We start from the raw sequence: 25,500 nt of genomic DNA, 5'->3' as shown, positions 1-25,500 counted from the left end.
TATGATAAAATCGATCTGGGGGAGGGGATGAAAACACTAGTTTTAAGCCCTCTTTTAGGGTAGATACTACTAACAGGAAGGCTCCTATTTTTTCCCAAGCTGAGGTGATGAAAGTTAATCTTCCCCAGACATGGCATGTGCCGTCATTGTGTGGGACGGGAGGAATTTTCAGGATTGAATAGGAATTTTTTTTCCTCTGCCCCTAGAAGGCTGCAACCTCCTTGACCCGTCTTTCTTCTTCTGATCCAGCCTCGATTTTTTCTGGTTCTGAAAGGACCGTCTTTGATGAAAGTAACGGTTTTCAAGGGGAAATCCTTTTTTCTTATTCGAGGCCCTTTCACAGGGGATCGAGCAAAGACGCTTTTTTGACCAGGCGTCAGCAGACCATGTACGAAGCCAGATTGCTCTACGAGCCGCATTGGATAGAGCAGCTGACCTGGCGGAAAAACTAACTAGTAAGGCAGATGCATCTGTTAAAAAAAAAATTAAGTTTTTTATTTTTATTATTATTATTATTATTATACAGGAAGGGAAGATGAGATTTCATCCCTCAGGGTACCAGCTGCTAAGTGCTCTTCTAACTGATTAGCCAGACTGATAGAGATCTGGCTGTGCAGGTAGAAGCAATACTGGAACGCAGCATAGCAGTATTTGTTTCCCAGGCCTTCTTGAATAAACTTTCAGACTTCCTGTCCATGGGATCTCGCAAGAGACCCATGTCCTCAAACGGCAAAGAGGTCTTTTTTTGAAATGCGGGCAACCAGGGCATCGATATTTGGCGTTTTGTCCCACAGATTAGATTCGGTCTCCGCAAAGAGATATTTCCTTTTAAAGGAATTCGTCACAGTTCTTCTTTCAGGATCTCTCCATTCTTTGGATATCAGGGATTTTATGTTGTTATGGATGGGGGAAGACCCTTTCTTCTTCTTTCCCCCAGCCCCTGGAACATTTGATCCTGTACGGATTGAGTTTCTTTCACCTCCTCAATGTCCATAGTGGCTCTTATAGTTTTAAGAAGACAGTCAGTCTCTTCAGGCAGAAACAAGGGTTTTCCCCGAGCCATCATCCCGAGCAGAGTCTGGATCAGATACAAGCTCTCCTTTATCCAGCTAAAGCCCCAAGTCAGAAGTAAAGATTCTATAAGACGTGGATGGGCGTGGGGATTGAGGTGTCATCTTTGATTCCACCGCCGCATTTGCTTCTTCCTTAATTATAGCTCTCATGGAATTAAGGAAGGATGGTGACCTGATCTGTGACCACCTTCTCGGTACATTTTGGACATAAATACTTTGGTTTTAGAGGAAAAAGTCTTCCTGCAGATAGCGCACTTCATGCGTCCCGAATCTCCCCCAGCTGGTTTAGGTGCCATGGTCTCTGGGCCCTAAGGAAAAAATAAAAGGGACTGTAGGGCAAGAAAATGAAAAGGACCATGACCTACACCAGGGGTTAAATACTGGGAAAACACCACTGCCACCATGAAATGAAGAAGCCAACCGCAGTGCATAATCATTAGGCATATAGAAGAGAAAAATAAAAGCAGGGAGAAATAAAATAAAACCCCCACCGGGGAGGAGGCTTACCGGGCAGAGGTAACGGGATCTCCAGGCTTACTTGCCGAGTCCGCGTCCCCCGGGGTAAGCATGCTGCTGGCAGTGATAAAGGAATAGAACAGACTGTTCCTCACTCTTTTTAAACTTCCCGCCCAAGGAGAATCTCACCTGGTGATCTCAGCGCATCTGATCGCGCGCAATCTCCCCTTACCCAGGAGTATCGCGAGCCCGGGGCAGCCTGCACGCAGGGCTTACACCTAGGAACGGGTAAGGGAGGCGGTGCGTCCCCGGGGTTTCTGTTTCCTGCTCCAGCCCTCCCACAAAGTGTGGGGAAAGGAATCAAGGCTGGGGGAGAAGAAATCATTCCTGGCACTCCAGGAGAGGCTTCCACGCATCCCGAGGACAGGAAACAACAACTGAATAGGTAAGGGCAGGAGGCCTTTTTAAATAATGTGCTTCCTGTCCTGGGGGTGGGAACACCCTCCTGTGAGTGCTGTTGTGGAGGTGCCAGGAACTATAACTAATATATATATATATTATATATATATATATATATATATATATATATATATATATATATATATATATATATATATATATATATATAGTGCAAATGAAGAGAAAGGAGGACCTCCTCTTACAACTCCATTCTAGTCTCACTGGAGAGCTCTTCCTGCAGTTCTTCTCCAATCTGCTGGGGGTTAAAGAACCTGTGAAGATGCTCTGCAGTTCCTCTTCTAGATGTACAGGACTTGTGATGACATCACAGGTCCTTTAATTTTCTCCACTAATGATAGGGACACTATACTGGAGCTGGACAGTAATGAGCGTAATTAGGGGGCGGGTACTTTGGTTCACTACATGACCCTTTTCCCCACGGGCCCTATAGCAGCCGTGTGGTCTGCCTCTATTGGAGGTACGCCACTGGTGCCAGGAGTTGGACCTCCATCTATCGGATACTGATGGCCGAATTGAAGAATAGGTCATCAGTACTTAAAGGGGTTGTCTCATCTTAGACAACGGAAGCATATCGCTACGAGATATCGAGAACATAGCCCCGAAAGTGGTGGAGGGCACACTGCACATGCACAGCCACCCTCCATTTATTTTCTATGGGGCCATCAACAATGCTCGGCTATTTCCGTTGAGCCTATAGAAGTGAATGGGAGTGGTGGCCAGTCATGCACGGTGCGCTCCCATTCACTTCTATGGGGAGCGCGCTTGGTGGTGGCCGGACCGGAGTCCTCCAGCCACCGGGACTCCGTTCCCGATGCAGGTGCATCCCAGTGGTGATACCCACACCTATAAGACATTGGTGGGATATCCTAGTGATATGCCCCCATTGTCTGAGATGAGACAACCCCTTTAAGCCCCAGAAAGCCCCTTTAACTAAAGAAAAACGGTCATAAAAAGGTATAGTGACGCCTACGCCCAGGCTTTATAAAGTTATGTTGAAAGCTGAATATTCAATTGAAGGGGATGGCTGGCCAGTAAAAATTTTAAGGTTCAGAAGGCCTTTAATTTTCTAGAAATGGAATAGCTTGCGACTTAAAAAATATTAGCATCTCCCAGTTTTTACGCCACCCTCTCCACTTTCCATAAAGGGGTGTGACAAGCAGCTGGGACAAATGTATCTTAATTTACACCAGTTGCCTTGTGCAAATGAAGCCAGGAAGACTTCGGTTTTGATGCACGGACTGCTGGAGGCTGTCCCCAGTTTATGAGAAGTCGTGCACCTCGTCATAAGTTAAAGGGAGTCTGTCACCAAAATATGACGTTATACACCACTTACATAGCTCTCTAGCATACCTATCCATGATTCAAATGGTACCTTTGTAATTTTCTTCTGACTTTAACCAGCAGGAAAAACTACGTTTAATAATCCATATGCAAATGAGGGCTCGCAAGTGCAGACCAACCGTGCACTGCGCACGCGCGGGATATCGGCCGGTCCTGTGGATGAAGCAAGGGACTTGCAGGGCAGGCCAAGGAAGCAGCGTTTTGCTGTCTGCTTGACGAAACTGAGCCAAACGGATCCGTCCTGGCACACAATGTAAGTTAATGAGGACAGATCAGTTTTCTCTGACAATAGAAAACGGATCAGTCTCCCATTGACTTTCAATGGAGTTCATGAGGTTCCGTCTTGGCTATGTTACAGATAATACAATTGGATGCGTTCATGACTGATGCATGTGGTTGTATTATTGAAACGTATCCGTTTTTGCAGATTCATGAAGGGATTCGCCCAAAACGCGTGTGAAAGTAGCCTAAGGGAATCTGTCAGCTGGACTGAGGACCACTATTGAGGAGTCCGGATTGACATGTTTGACCCTCATACTGCCCTCACATTCTCATTGGCAAAGCTCTGCTGAAGTACATTGTCCGGACTGCAGAGCTGCGCAAATATAATGAAGAGAACCTCCCGAGTGTGAGCTCAGCAGTCCAGACATTGTATTTCAGCTGAACTTTGTCAGTGCAGAGGGGGAAACAAGGACACTATGGAAAATGTTAACTACCAATTCAGACCTCACCTGCAGTACTACAGATAATATTCCTTTAATGTATTCTGAGAATTTTTTTTTAATGTTTTTACTGTCCAGTCAAAACCCTGGGAAGCCACCTTTAATCTGGTACCTGATAATTCAGAAACACTAGAAGCAGAAAATTTATTAGAGGGGGCCAACCGTAAGGTTCTATTGGGGGGGGGGGGGGGGGGGGGGGTGAGTATTTCCGTGCAGATTTATGAGCAATTTTGTACCATATCCGCACCAAAATTCACAATTAATAGGAGTTTTTTCTGTCTGGATCAGATGCGGTTTTTCCGCAGATCTTACCCTTTTATTGAAAAAGAGTTAAATCTGCAGCTTAAAATGGCAAACATAATTCACATGCTGAGGATTTAGAAATTTCGCACGACAGGTCAATTTCCGCACAGAAAAAAAATCTGCAAAGTGTAGGTGAGATTTATGTAATCTCATACAGGTTGCTGGAACTGTACTACGCTACGGTTTTTCCACACAGGAACCTGCGTGGAAAAACCTTGCATATTCAGCAACGTGAGCAGGCGGCCTAGGAGTTGAGAAAAACTAACATTTACCCAGAATCATTAGTAAGCATTTTTTTTTTATCACATCTTAACAAATGAATACATTTTTCCTCTAGCTGTGATTCAACACTCATTAAAGCTGCTAACAAGTTTTTGCTTATTACTACTCAATTTTAAAGTTACATTTACCAACGCAGAGACATCCGTTAAGAATACACTTCAATAATTACCAACTCACACATTTGTTTAAAAATAAAATAAGCCACGTACGACCCACTAAACCCTAAAGATTCCCATTCATACTTCAACTTCAATGTGACCATATTACAGTTTTAGTGGCTATTCACACAACCGTATCCATATTGTGGATCCGCAAAACACAGATACCGTCCGCCCTTGTCCCACATTTTGCGGTCCTGCACATTCAGCTCTTTGTTAGATCCGCATTACGGAAAAGATTAGTACATCTTCTATGCTTTTTCGGGGCCTCGGAACGGACGTGCGGATGATGACAGCACATCTTTTGCTACCCCCATTGAAATGAATAGGTTTGCATCTGATCCACAAAAAATGCAGATCGGATGTGGACGGAAAATACGGTCATGTGAATGGACATTTACACAACCTTTCAGTTGCATTGAGCTATAAAATGACACTCCAATTTCCATAGGACTGTACTGTCCATACCTCCTGATGCCTTGGCATGGAGCATGCTCCACAGTAGAAAACACTCAGTGAAACTGCGCTGTACACTATGGGGGTCATTATACAGAAATAAGCCAATATTAGGAGGATTTTGAGCGCAGACAACGGTTAGTTGTGCAGCAATCAGACACTGTTACATTTAAAACTGGCGGAGGATCCACGGCAGTAATGGAGAGGCCTGCGCCTCTTCATAACTCCGACGGATCCACTGCCAGCTTAGGACTTTATTAAGACAGGCATCTAAAATGTCAGTCTTAATGAATGTGCCCCTATGTGTGTTACAAAATTAAAGAGGAGCTATCATCTGTTTTACTTATAGGAGCTAAATACCTGTACTTGCAGGGTACCCCCCATAGATGCTGCCACTAATTTATTTACTTTTTAAACATCGCCCCTAGGCCCTGCTGCGCCCTCCTGAAGTTCTAGCGCTCAGTATGTAAATACTGTGCATCGGTACAGGGAGGAGGAGACGCCAGGGTTTCTCAATGGGTGTCTCCTTCTCCCTGGCTGTGCCGCCAAGTACAGGTATTTAGCTCCTATAAGTAAAACAGATGAAAGGTCCCCTTTAAGCTTATACCAAGATGATGTCCTTTTGGCTTTAGTTGGGTCAGCAGGCATCGGAAAGCATAATTCTTCTGCATTTTTTTATTTTATAAAAAACGGGATTCAATGGCTGACTAATGCCACTGTATGCTTATACGTTGGCATACAGTAAAGACCAAAAGTTTGGACACACCTTCTCAATCAAAGAGTTTTCTTTATTTTCATGACTATGAAGGCATCAAAACTATGAATTAACACATGTGGAATTATATACATAACAAACAAGTGTGAAACAACTGAAAATATGTCATATTCTAGGTTCTTCAAAGTAGCCACCCTTTGCTTTGATTACTGCTTTGCACACTCTTGGCATTCTCTTGATGAGCTTCAAGAGGTAGTCCCCTGAAATGGTCTTCCAACAGTCTTGAAGGAGTTCCCAGAGATACTTAGCACTTGTTGGCCCTTTTGCCTTCATTCTGCGGTCCAGCTCACCCCAAACCATCTCGATTGGGTTCAGGTCCGGTGACTGTGGAGGCCAGGTCATCTGGCGCAGCACCCCATCACTCTCCTTCATGGTCAAATAGCCCTTACTTTCAAAGTTTTCCCAATTTTTCAGCTGACTGACTGACCTTCATTTCTTAAAGTAATGATGGCCACTCGTTTTTCTTTACTTAGCTGCTTTTTTCTTGCCATAATACCAATTCTAACAGTCTATTCAGTAGGACCATCAGCTGTGTATCCACCTGACTTCTCCTGAACGCAACTGATGGTCCCAACCCCATTTATAAGGCAAGAAATCCCACTTATTAAACCTGACAGGGCACACCTGTGAAGTGAAAACCATTTCAGGGGACTACCTCTTGAAGCTCATCAAGAGAATGCCAAGAGTGTGCAAAGCAGTAATCAAAGCAAAAGGTGGCTACTTTGAAGAACCTAGAATATGACATTTTCAGTTGTTTCACACTTGTTTGTTATGTATATAATTCCACATGTGTTAATTCATAGTTTTGATGCCTTCAGTGTGAATCTACAATTTTCATAGTCATGAAAATAAAGAAAACTCTTTGAATGAGAAGGTGTGTCCAAACTTTTGGTCTGTACTGTATGTCGGCGGTTTCCATCAGAGGTATAAATCAAGGAAAGCTCCTTATGTATGTCTCAGATGGACTCTTCAGCCCCCCAGCCTCAATCCTACTAGGGTGGCACAACTCACCTGCAGCCGAGATTAGACACATGCCATTTAGTTTGCCTTCACACACGGCAGACATTGTTGGGGAGATTTTCTGTGACTGAAAATCGGTTCTATTCATCTGAATGGGTCTTGAAGAAATCCATTGTGCTTGCCCCTATTCAGATGGATCAAAAGTGTTTCTCAGAAATTTCTGCAAAAAATAAAAATAAAATCTGCTGTGTGTGAAGGCACCCTTAAAACGCCAAAAGCTTTTCCTAAACATGTGTAGAAAAAACAAATGACCTTTGTTATAAACCCCACATTATGAGAAAGTAGCATATTGTCATAAGAATGCTAAGGAGCAACTGTGTAACTTTTATTTAGGAGTAAAATTAATGTTTAACATAAAAAGTAACTGTTTTAAGGGAACCAGTTCTTGGATTTCCGCACCCTAAGCCACTGGCATGTTATACTGCTGTGCTTTACAGTACAAGACATGTAACGTATAAAAAAAGGTTCACACGCCATGTGTGCGGTATGTCAATAACCATAGTCAGCGCAAATGTAGATGAAGCGGAGGCCAGTGCACTGCACAGGGATACCACCGGACTCGTCACACTTCTCTGGTAATTTACTTTGTATGTGAACTTTTTATATGTAATACTTTTATATGTACACTATAGGTCTGATGGTTGGTCAGAGCTCCAGCAATATAAAGCACATGCAGGACGGCCAGTAACGGGCTCCGAATCCCAATTGTGTAATGGAGGATACTTTGCTGAATTGTCTGTTGTACCGATTTAGTTATTCCACATTTTTCTCTACATTCACAGACACAGTTGGTTTTCAAGACCCTGCAGATGGTCCTTAAAAATTGCAGGTTATCTTCTGCCATCTCCCACAATGCACTGGTAACAGGAAAGTTTACAATTTAGCTTTAGAGATGAATGAAGAATAGATCACTAAAGTGAAATGTGTACAGATTAAGTAATGCATTTGGAGATTGGTGTTGGAGGCTCCACTGCAGCTAAACAATGGGACCAGTTCAGTAGAATTCGGCGGGCACCGGCGCTGTCATCTGATGAACTGGGCATAGCATGGTGGCTTCTGCCAGCCACAAAGCGGATGTGAACAGAGCCTTAATAACCAAAAGACAAAACCTACATTCTGACAGCTTTACAATGGAATATGACAATCAATCTCCGTAACACAAAGCTTTTCATATTATGGTCTATAGTGCCACCAAGTGGACAATAAAAGTAGAACAGAAGTCTAGTTTTAAATACAATTCTTGCGTTTAAAAGGGTTGTCCCATTATGACAAGTTATCCCCTATCCTGTGGTGGTGTCTGACCACTGGGGCCGGGCCACCAACTATCACAAGAATGTGGGTCTGTGCTCCTCACTCGAATGGAGCGGCAGACATGACGCACGCGTGTCTGCTTCTCCATTCAACTCTATGGGACTGACAGAGCTGGTGCTCTATTTTCTGCAGCCGCATAGAACTGAAAAGTGCAGAAGCGGGAATGGTTGACCACCCCTCTGTTCAAACTGGGAAGCACAGGCCCCCGTTATTAGCAGGAGACCTAACGATCAGACCCCTATCGCGCATCTCGCGCAGAGAGGATAAATTGTTTTAACGGAACAAACTTTTAGTCAATAATAAAAATCTGAAGAAAATTTTGGTGGGTGTGAGTAAGCTGAGGTCCCAGGTACCACCAAGGACCTGCGATGGCTACTCCGTTCCAAGGTGATGGGACATGGCATTTAGAGTTTCGCTAGCCCAGTCTTTTACATAGTAATGCTCGTTGGCGATCATCTATTCTAGCAGTCTAATACTGCCGCCGAAACGCTTGCTCATCGACAGGTTAAAAAAAAAAAAAAAAACATTGTCTGCAGGCGGCAGATTGTGGTGTGTAATCATGATCTGCTGCCAGCAAACAATGATTCAGTGTAGGGAAGATCAATGGCATTAATGATCGCTGCGCCCTATACTGAGGAGGATATTGCTGCATGTAAAAGCAGCGGTCTCCTCCGCTAGCAAGCAAGCGATTATCGGGAAGGAAAACTTCCCTCTCGCCAATCGCCTGTTAAATTGGGCTGTGTAATCCAGCCTTTACTGTGGCCTGGGTTCCCGGACTAAATGCGTCCCCCAGACTCATTTTGATCTTTAGTGACTGCTCTAACATCTATCCAGGACACCGCTAGAGCTGGTTCCACTCTGTAAAATTGCTAATTAGACCAACTAAATTGCAAAAGGACTAAACCACATGCAGATCTACTGGCTAAAGGCTTTAAACTGCATCAGAAATCTGCTGCCAGCAAATAATTCTCTATGGGAAAAAGCGAGCAGAGATTGCTTGTCCCTATACAGATGAGCGCGCTACATGTTAATGCAGCTCTCACCTCTGCTTAACCATAAGCAATTCTTGTTCCCAATAAATGCCTCATCAATCAGCTTGTGTAAAACTGTCTTAAAGGGAACCTGTCACCTCTACTATGCGACCTTCACTGACGGAGCCAATGATTTCAGCAGGTGGTCACTTCTGGCCTGGCAGTCACTACTCTTAGAGAACCGACATTCTGAACCCAGCAGAGCACGTCACAGGGAGAGGAGTCCGATGGGGCCCTCTGTCCCCACCCTGCCTTCTGAAGAGAACTTACAGGTTTCCCCTCTTGCTGTGCATAGGAAAGAAATCTGCTACTCCATTTTGGGGGTGGGGGGGAAGTGGGGTCAGCGAGCTTTATCAGACCCATCTCCCCTGGTGCACATTGCAGGGTTCAACCTGTCAGTATGCTAAAAGTACCACTGCTGGCCAGAAGTGACCGCCCCACTGAAATCAGCGGACCAAGAACTACACTATGCTGCCTGCGGTAACAGGTTCCTTTAAAGTGGTTTTGCCATCACAGACAATGGGGGCATATCGCTAGGATATGCCCCCATTGTCCGATCGGTGCGGGTCCCACCTCTGGGACCCGCACCTACACCGAGAACGGAGCGGTGAAAGTAGTGGAGGGCGCACTGTGCATACGCAGCCGCCTTACATTTATTTCTATGGGGCCGCCGAAAATAGCCGAGCACTGGCTCGGCTATTTGTCGGCCCCATAAAAATGAATAGGAGCGGGGGCCGTGCATGCGAGGTGCGCTCCCATTCACTTGTATGGGAGCAGCGCTTGGTGTTGGCCGGACCCCGGGTTTCCCAGCCACAACTCTCCCAGGTCCGTTCTTGATGTAGGTGCGGATCCCAGAGGTGAGACCCGCACCTATCAGACAATGGGAGCGTATCCTAGCAATATGCCCCCATTGTCTGTAATGGGAATACCCCCTTTAAGAATCTCCTTAATTTTCATACTGCTGATCTAGGAAATGTGATAAGCTTTATACATGCTATACCATATAAATGCATACACATAAGAAAGGGTCTACTGGAAGGAAGGGGGATGGTGAGGCTTGGGATCAAGTTGCTAATTAAAAAAAAAAAAAAAAAAGTTTAAATCCCTGAAAAATCGGTCAAATTACTGGTGGAGTCACAGGCAACCTGGTCATGACATGGATTCAAGTGGTCTTGGAATTAGACAAGCAGAGCATCCTGACGATTATCCGAAAGGAAGCGCTACTTGCCAGGAAATCGGGGTCAGAGCTCAAGAATCCCCAGGTTCCCTGACTGGAAGAACAGAGAGCAGGTCTGCAAGTCTAGGCCTATTAATTAGGAATAACTATATCAGTAAAATAATTTAAGTCATTTTAGGGCTTTATAAATTTTCTTGGATAACCCGTTTGAAAAGGTGTTGTCCACCTTTAATTAAGTTATGGCCTACCCTATGTCCAACACCCTGCACCCCTACCAAAAAGATTTTCGGCAATAGCTTCAGCATCAGAAGCAGACAGGACTATTCACTTTGTAATGGCCAATGCAGCGTGCTGCTGCCCCCCACTGACTTCAGCAGAGCTGCAGTGATGATCTCAGACTACTACGTAGTAGATGGAGCTGTCTGCTCTGGGAGCCTACCAAAAATTAGAATGAAGGGGTTGCAGTGCCTATTCATCCCAGTTCACAGTTTTTCCCAGCATACTGGTGCTGCCGGTCATGCAGGGAACTACAGCCGTCCCCAATAGGGCTCATGCACACAAACGTATTTTCTTTCCGTGTCCATTCCGTTTTTGTTTTTTTTGGACCATATGCAGAACCATTCATTTTAATAGGTCCGCAAAAAAACAAAAAATAAAAAATAAATTTTCAGTTTTCGGATGTCCGTTCCGCAAGTGGTTAGAACATGTCCTATTGTCCGCATTACGGACAATGATAGTACTGTTCCATTAGGGGCCAGCCATTCCGTTCCGCAAAAGACAGAATGTAAATGGACGTCATCCGTATTTTTTGCAGACTGCAAAATACATATGGTCGTATGAATGAGCTCTTAAGGCTACTTTCACACTAGCGTTCGGGGCTCCGCTTGTGAGTTCCGTTTGAAGGCTCTCACAAGCGGCCCTGAACGGATCCGTCCAGCCCTAATGCATTCTGAGTGGATGCGGATCCGCTCAGAATGCATCAGTTTGGCACCGTTTGTCCTCCGCTCAGCAGGCGGACCCCTGAACGCAGCTTGCAGCGTTCGGGTGTCCGCCTGGCCGTGCGGAGGCAAACGGATCCGTCCAGACTTACAATGTAAGTCAATAGGGACGGATCCGTTTGAATTTGACACTATATGGCTCAATTTTCAAACGGATCCGTCTCCCATTGACTTTCAATGTAAAGTCAAAACGGATCCGTTTGCATTATCATGTTTGCATTATCATTATCCGTTTGCATTTGTTCATGGTAATGCTAACGGATCCGTTCTGAACGGATCTAAGCGTTTGCATTATAGGTGCGGATCCGTCTGTGCAGATACCAGACGGATCCACACCTAACGCAGGTGTGAAAGTAGCCTAACTTGGTCAGAGTTCTGCTGCAGATCCCCTGCGCAGCGAGGGTCAATAGGAGATCCCCTGCACAGCGAGGGTCAATAGGAGATCCCCTGCACAGCGAGGGTCAATAGGAGATCCCCTGCACAGCGAGGGTCAATAGGAGATCCCCTGCACAGCGAGGGTCAATAGGAGATTCCCTGCACAGCGAGGGTCAATAGGAGATTCCCTGCACAGCGAGGGTCAATAGGAGCTACTGTGGGACCTTTGCCAGGTTTTCGGTAGGATGGATATATGTGCCTCTGAGGGCTGATTCCACCGTGCTCAGTTTGGGAAGGACGGCAACTCCTCTGGCCGAACTATCATCATGTTAATACAGTACAATACACTCAATCTGGTAGGAACAGACTTCATATTAAAACACTATCGTGCAGTCAGTTCGGGTCAGGGGAGCCACGGTCAGTCCGGGAGATGCCGCCAATATGTAGACTGTTTCCCGGTCTGACCGCAGCTCCCCTGACCTGACTGCATGATAAAAGTTTTATGACTGTTCCTATCAGATCAAGAGTCTACTGTACTGTTCTCACACGGTTGTGTGAATCAGCAGATAAAGTTTATTTCAGGGAAAAAGCAGTTTACTGTAGTTCAGGAAGATTGAGAGATACTGCCTAAAAGATTTTGAAGGTGTAAAGCGAGCAGGGTCAAGGCTCATATCATGGGTTGTAGATTCAATGGCAACCTACACTTCCCTTACATAAACTGAAGAAGGATATCTGCAAAATCAGCAGTCCCGCCATGATCATCCCAAACAATCAATGGCATATCCTAGCATATTAAAAAGACTAGATAAAACTCAACATTTTACTATATGCTGATGTAAATAAGAGTAGCGATCAATCAAGTTTATATTTTTACATCCACACGAACAGACGACCAAAGTATATACCGTACATGTTCATTCTGAATACATAGAAACGTGTAAACCGCTTCTCTTCCCTCTGATTCCAGGACTCTGAAGGCTCTCCTTTGTTACAAAGTCTATGTTACACGAGAATTAGAAGCAGACAGAAATTTACCATCACGAGTAGCCAGTGCAAAACAAGTGTCATGCAAGTAAATTACATTTAAACTTCACTTACAATGGTTTACTTTTGAAGTCAACCAAATTCAGATGGCTTCTGTCAGAACCTGGGAACAAACAGAACGCAACATTAGGTTGTGTACAGCGTAATAAACGACAAATAAATCATCTCTATCAAGTGTTGCTTACGCGACTGCGCACCATCTCCAAAAAAAAATCCCCCTCCCTCAAATGCATGATCGATCAAATCAAACTATAAAAGATTGATAATTCACCTGTACCTGCATTCTCACTAGCCAGTTCTCATGATCACTCAGAAATTAGGGCATCCTGAAGACAACTGGCCAGTGTAAATGGGCCCCTTTACTCCCAGATGCCATCTGTTCAGTGCAGGAGGCACAGCCCGTGTGCCGGCAGCTTCTCCCAGACCGCCGGCGGCTCCTCTGACCCAAACTCATTGCATCATAGTGATTTATAAAGCAGTGTGTTCCTATCTGACCTTGGGTCTATTGTACTGTACTCACATGGTTATGTGCATGAGCACTAGGTGTACGGCCACACGGTCAGGTTTCTGCACGGTGTTTTGAAATCCAAAACCAGGTGTGGATCATAAGAGGAAGTATACAAGACAGATATGCCTTCTATTTTTTTTAATCCACTCCTGGTTTTGGATCCCAAAACCTGAACGTGTGGCTGTAACCAGTGTCCTATAAAGTCCTTGCATGGTGATCTTCACTTTTTATACAGTGAGAAATAAAAAATAAAAAGATTGCCAATGCAAATCTATCCAACATAGGCCAAATTGAAACCATTTCAACTGGCTCTTAGATATCCATGGACACGTTTAGCACCGGTGAATAGGAAGCCATCTTTCTTTAGGAAGAGTAGATTTGAGATCATAGTTACAACGGCAGTGGGGGGGGGGTCAGACAACCCCTTTAACTGCAGTATTAAAGAGGTTATCCAAGATCATAAACACTTACCCTGCTCCCTGCGCCGCTCCTGGTCCCCACACTGCTTCTCCCCGCGCACCGATGAGAGAGACTCATCCCCATCTGCCATTGGCTGCTAAACCCCCAAGACACCGGATGTTTTCAGCGGTGCACAGGGAGAAGCAGCAGCGGCGGTTTATGATATTGGATAACCCCTTTAAAGACAGGGAATTCACATCACTACATTTTACTCATATCCCCCTTTCCCATTGTGAACCCTCAAAGCTCGAGTGGATTACATTGTCTGGACAGCGGAGCTCGCACCCATGGCTCTGCAGTCTTCAGGGCGCACAGTGGGGACTGGGGTAGAGCAGGAGAATAAAATAAGAGGTCTGGACTCCCTATCTGCAGTAGTAGTACTTCCTTTAATAGGGATAAATCAAAGTGACAGAGCCCCGTGAGTAAAATAAAAGCCCAAGAAAGCACAGACCGGCTCATCTATTATTTTTCATCTCACACGCTGTATGTACTGCGGCCGTACAGTTTAAGAACTCCAGGGATCCTAAAGCTGTTGATATGAAGCAGAAGAGACCAGCCTTATTAGGTATAGGATGAGTGGTGAGGACCAAGTATAGAGAGCAGCAAGGACGGCTCTGGAATGAATATATAGATCTGGATTCTATTCACTTGAGTCTACAGAGCGTGAAATACACCTTGGTGCACATCAGCGTCACTCCAGGAGCCTGATGTACAAGGGGTTAAAGCAAACAGACATGACATATGTGCAGTCTTGGAATAAATATTTCAAGGACATGCATTAGGACATTCTAGAAGGATCAGACGTGTCCAAGAAAGAAGCAGTAGGAGGTGGAAGTGCCAACAAAACGCAATTTATCTACCAAAACCAATGTCTTCCATATCAATGTTTTAACCCCTGAAGTATGCAACAAAATTTTTTTAATGTCCATATTCCAAGAGTTTTTTTTTGTTTGTTTTTTAAGAGGTCACAAATTTGTGTTACATATAATTTATTTTAGAACCTTTTCCTTTTTTACCTTTGTATTGCAGTGGATGATGCAGGGCTATGATCGCTATTGAATGTGGCATCTGCGGGGGTTAAATGAATGGTCTCTGTGTCATCGCCAAACCTAGCCATAGCGGCCGGGTGCCTGCTGTATTCTACAGCCAGCAACCACCACATCCTGCCCCATACAAGCCCTTGCTCCAGGGGTGGCGCAGTTCTGTTCATTTTACGAAAATAATAGCATTCTGAATACACAGAATGCATAGCAAAATAGTGCTGGAGGGGTTAAAATAAATAAAAATTATTTAACTCACCTTAGTCCACTTGATCGCGCAGCCGGCATCTCTTCTGTCTCATTCTTTGCTGATTGCAGGAAAAGGACCTGTGGTGATGTCACTCCGGTCATCACATGATCCATCACCATGGTAAAAGATCATGTGATGACCGGAGTGACGTCACCACAGGTCCTTTTCCTGCAATCAGCAGAGAAGGAGACAGAAGAGATGCCGGCTGCGCGATCAAGTGGACTAAAGCGAGTTAAATATTATTATTTTTAACCCCTCCAGCACTATTTTACTATGTATTCAGAATGCTATTATTTTCCCTTATAACCATGTTATAAGGAAAAATAATAATGATCGGGTCCCCATCCCGATAGTCTCCTAGCAACTGTGCGTCAAAATCGCACCGCATCCGCACTTGCTTGCGGATGCTTGCAATTTTTACGGAGCCCCATTCACTTCTATGGGGCCTGCGTTGCGTGAAAAACGCAGAATATAGAACATGCTGCGATTTTCACACAACGCACAAGTGATGCGTGAAAATCACCGCTCGTGTGGACAGCCCCATAGAAATGAATGGATCTGGATTCAGTGCGGGTGCAATGCGTTCTCACGCATCGCATCCGCACGGAATACTCGCCCGTGTGAAAGGGGCCTAATTCTTGAGTTGACCAACTAGTAGTCTAATTGCACACAATCTATCTGCACCCTGACAAATACAAAGACGCCTCGACCTAATTCATCGCTTACTGCGTTAAATAGTGACTGACAAATCCACTACGCCTGACTAATCGCACAAAAAAAAAAAAAAAGCATGCTACATCAGTTTTTTTTGTTTTTTTTTAATACCTAAAAGCACCCTTTCTGCAACTTCCTAAATGCCCCGTGTTCCACACTTGGACAAGGCGGGGGCTGGGACATGCAACCAGGCAAATTTTCAGACGTAAATGTTGGCAAAAACTACTCCACTTGGGGCGTGGAGTGTTTTTCCTCTCTGGGCGCACGGCTTCCGTAGAGTGGGAGTGGTTTTTCGGGCGAAGTGCACAGCTTCCGTAGATACGTTTAATTTGTGACGAAGCGCACGCCTCATCATAAATTAGCCTCATTATATGGCAGTGCAGAGGGGAAAGCGAAGACTGGCATAAAAAGCAGGACTTCGAAAATGGCCCCAAGTGACTTTACGTGGTCTCCACTTGTGGACGAGATGCTGTGGTTCCTGAAAGCTTCTACTTTACAATAAAACCACTCAGAGTGGATGGTGAAATATCTAGGACGGAAGAAATGACACAACATGCCTTGATGCAACAGTATCATCCTATTACAGGACCGTGCTGAAATTCAGTGAGCTCCTAAGGGTATGCGACACTGGCTGGATTTTCTCTTCACTCATGCAGCGATCACATTCATTTCTTCAGGATCACTGCTACTCTGGCCGTGACGTCGTGTGACCAGTGTCGTCGTACCCAATCCTTCACAAAATGTTTGTGCAGGCAAACTGCCTGGCTAAGTGCCGGATTTTATATACCTGTGGCAATGGGATTGAATGAGACACCTGAGAGGTGTGCCCCAAAATTTGTCCATACAGTGCAAGTTACTTTTTTTTTTATCACGTATTGTACTATTAATTTAGGGAAAACAAAAATGAAATGACAGGGATACTACACGTCACAGAGGTGGATGCTGCGGCAAAAAAAAACAAAAAAAACACAAAAACCCATTTACGCTGTGTTTTCTTCCAGCAAGGGAAAACATACGGCAAACTTGAATTAAAGTAATGTATCTAAGTTTTATAACAACAAATCAATCTTCCGGTTTGTGATTGTTTTCTTCCCCCTCTCTTTCCAACATTTTAGGGTCCATTCACACGTCCGCAATTTCGTTCCGCATTTTGCTTCCGTTCCCCCAAAAAATAGAACGTGTCCTACAGGGCAGCCAATAGCAGGCCGCAATGGTGACCAGCATCGCAGGTGACGCTAAGGAGGCTGGTCACCATCGCGGGCTGCTATTGGCTGTGAGGCAGCTGGCAGGAATAATAGCTGTACTGTAAAGAAGGAGGGGATAGCTCCCAGGCTGTTGCTGTAACAGGAGAGTAGGGAGGAGCAATGAACATGGCGGCAGTGGATTCCCAGAGTGGTGGATTACTGCAGCCCTGCTCGGTCATCCAGTTGGACAGCACAGCGGGCCATTGCTGGCGTGCAGTGAATGCACAGCAAGCTGTTATGGCCAAGTGCTCAGGGAAGATACACTATATTGGACTGTACTTAATCACGTGCCCATAATTTACTTGCAGTGCATTCACTCCAGACGCCTTCCAGAAACTTATTAGCCCTATGCTGGACGGCGGAGAGTGAGACTATGTACCGGGGGAAGATGACATGCCATTCACATGGGACTGTATGCTGGAGAAGATGATGGGAGGGGAGAGGTCATTTACATGGGAGTGTATGCTGAAGTGGACCGAACAGAGGGGAGAGATGTTAAACTATTAATGATTCCCTTGCATAAATACCAACCTCTTGGGGCACTTTCACACCACCGCTATTTAGTTCTGTTCTTCTGTCTGTTAGATGAACAACAAAAATAACAGAAGTACCGTATCAGGCACATAACTGACCCGAATACAGTTCAATGGACTCCACTGACTGTGATGGAAGCTGTTCGGGATTGTGTCTTTTTTTTATTTTTACCAGACTTAAATACAAGAAATAACTAGAGCGACTGAGTGCATGCGAGACTGGCCGCTCTGTTTATTTCAGGGGGGTGATTGGCAGCTGTTGGAGGCATCCATTTAAACTTTATGTTAAGCGAAGGCCATAAACATGAGGTGAACAAAATTTGTAAAGACTACGGGGAATTTACCTTGAGGGGAATATTTGAAGTCAGTTTTCCTTGAGTCTGTGTTAGCTTACTTTATGCCACAATTATCAAACGTCACATGTTGATAAATATGCCTTATCCTCAAACCTAACACTTTTGTATTGAAAAGCTGCTCCAGTTTTCCTACTCCACCCTACTACTGGAGTGAGATTAAGACATTTGCAAAAAAAAATTAAAATAAGAAAAAAGGCTCATTGAGAAATTTGGAGTAAACTCATTAACCTATTTCAAAACTGGAGTGAGGGGTTTAAAAATACAAACAGTCACAAAATTTCTGTGCAAGTGAGCCCAAAAAGTCATAAAAGTACAAAATTAAAATTTTGCTACTTTTTCAAGCCAGAATTGTGGTGTGAAGGCATGATAAACCAAGACCCAAGTCTGTCGTCTTTTCATGTTTCCCTGTGTTCAGGGTAGAAGAGAACTCGCAACAGGTTTTCTTTAAGTCCTCCCCTGCATAACAGAAACGGGACGGATCCGTTTTGCAGCCCATAGACTTCTATTATGACGGAATGAATAACGGAACGCCTCTAAAGGCATTCCGTTAAGCATTTAGTCATGGAATTGCGTTATGTTCTGTGGTAACAGAAACCATGTTTCATCCGAAGTCGATTTGTTCATCCCTAAACCTAACCCAAAGATGTCATCAATATTATACCTTTAAATAAAATCATTTTCCATTAAAATAAAAAATTTAATTAAATAAAATACACACGCATATATGGTATCACCATGTTAGGCTACTTTCACACTCACGTTTTTTGCGGATCCATCATGAATCTGCAAAAACTCTCCGTTACAATAACACAACCGCATGCAGCCCCGGTTGTATTAGGTCTTCTATAGCCATGACAGATCAGTCTTGAACACCACTGAAAGTCAATGGGGGACGGATCCGTTTTCTATTGTGCCAGATAAAACGGATCCGTCCCAATTGACTCAGTTTGGCTCTGCTTCATCAGGCGAACAACAAAAAGCTGCAGGTGGAATGGAGAAATTATGAGTGTGGGACAATAGCCCCGCGGGCGGCCCGATGCATGCCACTCCAGGACATATGGCCCGCTCACGGAACGTATGACTCGGAGGGCATACGGTCGTGTGCATGAGCCCTTAGGCTACATTCACAGGAACGTATTTTGTTTCCATGTCCGTTCCGTACATTTCAATGGTCTGCAAAAAATGCAGACAGCACAATGTTTGCCACCTACGTCCGTATGTCCGTCCAGTGGCCCCGCAAAAAAAATAGAACATGTCCTATTCTTGTCCGTTTTGCTGACTAGGATAGGCATTGTTACAACGGATCCGCACAAAAACGGATGTAATACGGATGCCAAAAGGACGTCATTCAAATTTTTGGCCAATCTGTGTTTTGCGGACTGCAAAACATATACGGTCGAGTGAATGAAGCCTTATGTGACCACATCAGCCGTTGCAGGTTCATCGGGTGACCGGTAATCTTTACAAAGGGCAATTATGGGGAATGAGCAGTCATAGGAAAGCTCCTTGCCCAGATTGTTGTCCCATGTAAAGGCTTTTTTATGTAGTTTTTGGAAGCCAAAACCAGGACTGTATTATAAAAAAAAGTGGACATGTATCTGTCCTTAATACTTTCTCTCCTTTTATGATCCACACCTGATTTTGGCTTTAACAACTGTATGAAAAAACCTGAATGTGTGGCAGCACCCTACAAGGGGTTGTTTGGGCTACAGGTATTGATGACCTATCCTCGGGCCTCTTGTAGTCACCAATACACACTAGAATGGGTTGTTCAGTGCAACAATCCTGATGACATAGCCTCAGGATAAGTTACAAGGCTCCAGATGGCGACCAAAATGGTCGCCAATGTGACTTAGAATTTACAAATGGCGACAAGACTTTTTAGTCTTGTCGCCATTTGCGACTAGACCCGCGGCCGCAGCTCTGCAGTTGAATACAGCGGCGGGGCACAGGAGCCGATAGTTCTCTGCCCCGCCGCCGATGTTCTTCTCAGCAGTGCAGTGGAGGAGTCTCTCCCTCCCCCTGTGCTGCCGCCGCCGCCAATAGGAAGAGAGACAGGAGGAGGGGAGGGGCTGTGGCCACTGCGCCACCAATGAAGATAACTGGCCTGTTAATACAAATACAGGAGGCGGGTGCCGGAATCAAATAGCCGGCACCCGACCTCTATGACTGGGAGCTGCGATCAGCGGCAGTTGACCCTTCAGGTGCGGTACCTGAGGGATTAACTGCAGCGGATCGCAGCTCCCTGTCGAGGTCGGGTGCCGGCTATTTGATTCCGGCACCCGCCTCCTGTATTTGTATTAACAGGTCAGTTATCTTCATTGGTGGTGTGGTGCAGTGCGCCCCCCTCCCCCCAACACCCCAGTATAATAAACATTGGTGGCGCAGTGCCAATGAGGGTTACAAAAAAATAAATATTAACCCACCTCCTCCAAACTATCGCGTAGCTGCCGGTCTCCTGTTCTTTCTTCAGGACCTGTCAAAGGACCTGTGGTGACATCACTGAGCTCATCCCATGGTCCATTACCATGGTGATGGATCATGTGATGTCACCACAGGTCCTTTGACAGAAAGAACAGGAGACCGGCAGCTACGCGATCAAGTGGAGGAGGCGAGTTAATTTTTTTTATTTTAACCCTCAATTGACCTTCTACTAAGCATTCTGTATTTAAGAATGCTATTATTTTCCCTTAGAACCATGTTATAAGGGAAAATAATACAGTGAATAGACTTTCATCCTAGCAACCATGCGTGAAAAATCGCACCGCATACGCACTTGCTTGCGATTTTCACGCAGCCCCATTAACTTCTATGGGGCCTGCGTTGCGTTAAAAACGCACAACATAGAGCATGCTGCGATTTTCACGCAACGCACAAGTGATGCGTGAAAATCACCGCTCATGTGCACAGCCCCATAGAAGTGAATGGGTCCATATTCAGTGCGGGTGCAATGCCTTCACCTCACGCATTGCACCCGCGCAGAAATCTCACCCATGTGAAATGGGCCTAAGGGTGAATAGGACAAGGGTTCCAGCCCCTAAGGGGGCTAATAGTAAGTATATAAAAATAAAAAAAAATAAAAAATACTAAGGCTACTTTCACACTTGCGGCAGTGTGATCCGGTGGGCAGTTCCGTCGTCGGAACTGCCTGCCGGATCCGCCGATCTGGATGTGACTGAAAGCATTTGTGAGACGCATCTGGATGCGGATCCGTCTCACAAATGCATTGCGAGAACGAATCCATCTCTCCGCTTGTCATACGGTCTTGTATCTTTTTACACATTTTTACGGATCCGGCATTCCGAATGCTGGATCCTGGCACTAATACATTCCTATGGGAAAAATGCCGGATCCGGCATTCAGGCAAGTCTTCAGTTTTTTTCGCCGGAGATAAAACCGTAGCATGCTACGGTTTTCTCTTTTGCCTGATCAGTCAAAATGACTGAACTGAAGACATCCTGATGAATCCTGAACGGATTACTCTCCATTCAGAATGCATGGGGATATGCCTGATCAGTTCTTTTCCGGTATAAAGACCATGTGACGGAACGCTATGCCGGAAATGAAAAACGCTAGTGTGGAAGTACCCTAAAATATTAAGTTTAAATCCCCCATTTCCCAATTTTACATATAAAATATATAAACAATAAATAAATTTAAAAAATTACATAGCGCTGCGACTGAAAAGTCCAAACTATTAAATTATTAATAAAATATCTCCTATGCAGTGAGCGCCGTAACAGAAATAACTAAAAACCATGCGATTTGCCATTTTTTAGTCACCTTGTCACCCCAAAAAATAGGATAGGACTGTTCTATTATGGGCCGAACGTTTCATAAAATGCAGAATGCACACTGCTTTTTTTTTGTTTTATTTTTTTCACGTGGTATCGAGTATCGCAATACTTTTTTACGGTATCTAAACATATTCAACATTTTGGTATCGAAACAACCCTACCGGGCACAGCGCTGTACGTCATATAGTGGCTGTGCTTGGTATCGCAGCTCAGCCCCATTCACTTCTACGTGGCCGAGCTGCAACTAGACTATCTGACCGATGTACAGTGACGTCACATGGCCATCAATGTAAATTACCAGATGACCCCTTTAACAGATTCTAATGGAACCCATGGACTTTCATTAACATTTTAATGGTGATTACAAGAGGCTGTGGCACTGTCCTAAACAAGGACCCCGGCACACTCTTCGCACATCATTGAGGGGCATTCCTGTGAACAGTATGTGAGATCTCTTATAATGAACACCAGATTAGCACTTGTGACTTGGAATCTATTTTACATTTGTTAAACCACTAATGTGTCCCCTAGGTATGATAACGCAGGCACCTTCAATAGCGTGTTTTTCTGCACATTATTCACACAGTCACTTAGGACTCACACCCTGTGGCAGTATAACAGCTATAGGGCCATACTACCCCTCATTTTAGGCGTTACACACATGGATTCACATAAAATTTAGCTTTTAGGTGAGAATATGATACCTCACAGAAATATAAGTCAACATCTAGGACCCAAAGGAACCCCAACCCAGATTTACTAATGTGCACCTAGAAAGTCTAAAAAGTGGCGCCTCAGGTTTCTACAGTTCCAGCAGAGAAGGCCTAGCCGGATACTGCCGTTCACAGCCAGTCCCCATTGCATGCAACTTTTTTTTCTGCCCGAAAAACGGCACCTATGCTGCAAAGTGGCCAGGTCCCCACTGGATCCCATTATAGTCAAAAGGGTCCAGTGGTGAACCACAGTATCCAGCTAGGCCAGTTCCAGTGAAGTTCGGCGGGCTGTTCGGTTAAACGGAGGTGTGAACCTACTAGGGATGTCCTGATACCATTTTCTTTTTAGACCAAGTACCGATACTTTTATTTACGTACTCATTGATACCAATTATAACAATGAAATAAATAACATTTATTTTGTGACCACTGACCAACCAATTTAATTCAGTCATAGGGGAGATTTATCAAACCTTGTACAAAGAAACAGCGGCGCAGTTGCTGATAGCAATAAAAAATATTAAAGCTGGAATTTGGCTGCTATGGACAACTGCTCTACTTTTCCTTTGTACAAGGGTTAATAAATTAATAAAAATCGGCATATAACAGTGTTTCCCAACCAATGTGCCTCCAGCTGTTGCAAAACTACAACTCCCAGCATGCCCGGAAAGCCTTTGGCTGTCTGGGCATGCTGGGAGATGTAGTTTTGCAACAGCTGGAGGCACACTAGTTGGGAATCACTATTATACGCCCATTCTCCCCCCCCCCCCCCCCCACACCTTATTTTATATTCACTGTTTGAACATGAAATGGAGAGAAATTAACTTAATTTCTCCTCCATTTCATGCACCATACCCACCTGGCCTGCTGCAATCCTTCCCATGCGGATGCACCAGAGTCCTTTTTTCAGCCTTATGTACTATGTTACTATGTAGTTTTGGCTAACAAATATTGATGCAAAATACTGACCAAATACTGATCGTGTGAAAGAGGCCTAAAACAGATCGTTCTCAGTCCATTTAAAGAAGACCTTTCATGGGTCCAGATTAAATAAGTAGCACGTCCTGTAAGGCATAAAGCAGGGATCTAAATAGCACTTACTATTCTTCCTGGACGCGCTCCGTTCGCCCGCTGTGCCCCTGTTAAATTCTCCCGCCTGATATGCTAATTAATAGCATCGGAACAGGGAGGAGGAGGCGGCAGGGTTTCTCAATGGCCGTCTCCTTTTCCTTGGCTGTAGCGCGGTCCAGTCGCAGAGGAGAGCGTCACAGCCAGGAAGAAGGTGCGGTTTTTTTCTCCCTGGCTGTGACGCTCTCCGCTGTGATTGGACCGCGCCACAGCCAGGGAGAAACCCTGGCGTCTCCTCCTCCCTGTTCCGATGCTATTAATTAGCATACCAGGTGGGAGAATTTAAAGGGAACCTGTCATCAACTTTGTGCTGCCCATACTAACAGCAGCATAAAGTAGAGACAGGCGAGTTGATTTCAGCGCTCTGTCATTTATAAGTTAAAAGTCAGTGGTTGCCGAGAACAGACATCACAATCATTGTAGACTGGGCCTGAAGGAGAGTCACGGCCACCTGAGAAGAGTCCTGGTTATTCATGAATTCCTGCTCTCCCGCTGATGACTGACAGGCTTCTACAGAGTTTTCTCCCTTTCTGTCTAGGAGAGAACTGCCAATCATCAGCAGGTGGGTGAGAGAGCAGGAGATTATGTATAACCAGGACTCTTCTCAGGTAGATTTGACTCTTTTCCAGGCCCGGGCTGCACTGATTATGATTTTGGTTCTCAGCAACCACTTACAGCACTTTTAGCTCATCAGTGACACGGCTGAGATCAGCATGTCTGTCACTTTTATTCTGCACTCATCGAGGTCAGCATAAAGTTGATGACCGGTTCCCATTAACAGGGGCACAGCGGGCGAACGGAGCGGCGCCCAGGGACAATAGTAAGCGCTATTAGATCCCTGCTTTATGCCTTACATAACGTGCTACTTATTTATAATGTCTGGACCCATGAAAGGTCCTCTTTAAATGGATCCTAATACTCTCCAGTGCCCCCACTGGTTTCTGAATCCTGGCCTCCATTGAAGACATTGCTACAAGTCACACGTCAATGCTGGAAACCAGGATACACAGATGAGATCAGGAACTCCGAAGCCATGGCGACTGGTAAAGCAGGTACTACTCAGTTTATCTTATAATAACCTATATATTATGCTTTGGGGGAAGAAAAAAAAAGAAAAAAATCAAGGGGCTCAACAATTCTTTTAAAGCAAAGATGGTCATCAAATCTTATCGGATTCTCTCCATTTGAGAGCAGCCATTTTACAACAGCCAGCCTCTACTGCTCCATAGGCATAACTCAGGCGGCCATAAACAGCATTCTCCACTTTGTCAATGACGGGACGAGACTGGGGGACATTTCAAAGGACTATTACTATGGGGAACATGGAACTTTATCACTTTCAAGACTGACATTTCATACGCCAAACTTAAATAAATAAAAACTGCCATAAGACGCTCTAAACTTTGGCAAATCACAGGAGATCCATGCACCAGAATCTGAAATCTACTTTCTGTGTTTGCTCTTTTGCTGGATCAGTAAAAATGCTTCCATTAGGATAACACAACTGGCAGAATCCGTTAAGAACGGATCCGGTTGTATTCTCTCTAAAATAACCAAGGCGGATCCGGCACCAAAATCATTGTAAGTAAATGGGGGACATATCTGTTTTCTTTTGCGTCCGAGAAAACGGATCCGTCCCCATTGACTTACATTATGTGTCATGCTGGATAAGTTTTGCTCCGCATCCCAGGACGCACTCATGGGAACGCAATGAAACGGTACGCATTCTGGTGCACTTCGTTCCGTTCCCTTCAGT

At 44.8% G+C, this 25,500-nt stretch overlaps 1 protein-coding gene across 6 annotated transcripts in view; it reads right to left on the bottom strand.

The window, feature by feature from the left end:
- Nucleotides 1-25,500, bottom strand: part of ZNF644 (zinc finger protein 644) — a 67,915-nt gene that overhangs the window by 36,858 nt on the left and 5,557 nt on the right. For 2 of the 6 annotated variants that reach the window (XM_040408402.1, XM_040408404.1), the window contains exons 2-3: nt 13,057-13,105; nt 12,869-12,955 (exon numbers count right to left, since the gene is read on the bottom strand). The gene's annotated coding sequence lies outside the window, so the exon portion shown is untranslated. Of the gene's footprint in view, nt 1-7,057; nt 7,227-12,868; nt 12,956-13,056; nt 13,106-25,500 lie in introns of all 6 variants that reach the window. The other 4 variants (XM_040408400.1, XM_040408401.1, XM_040408398.1 and 1 more) reach the window with 2 other exon arrangements.

Source organism: Bufo bufo, chromosome 9 (assembly GCF_905171765.1).
Source record: "Bufo bufo chromosome 9, aBufBuf1.1, whole genome shotgun sequence".
Classification (NCBI taxonomy): Eukaryota; Metazoa; Chordata; class Amphibia; order Anura; family Bufonidae; genus Bufo; species Bufo bufo.
This window is presented reverse-complemented; position numbering and strand designations above follow the sequence as displayed.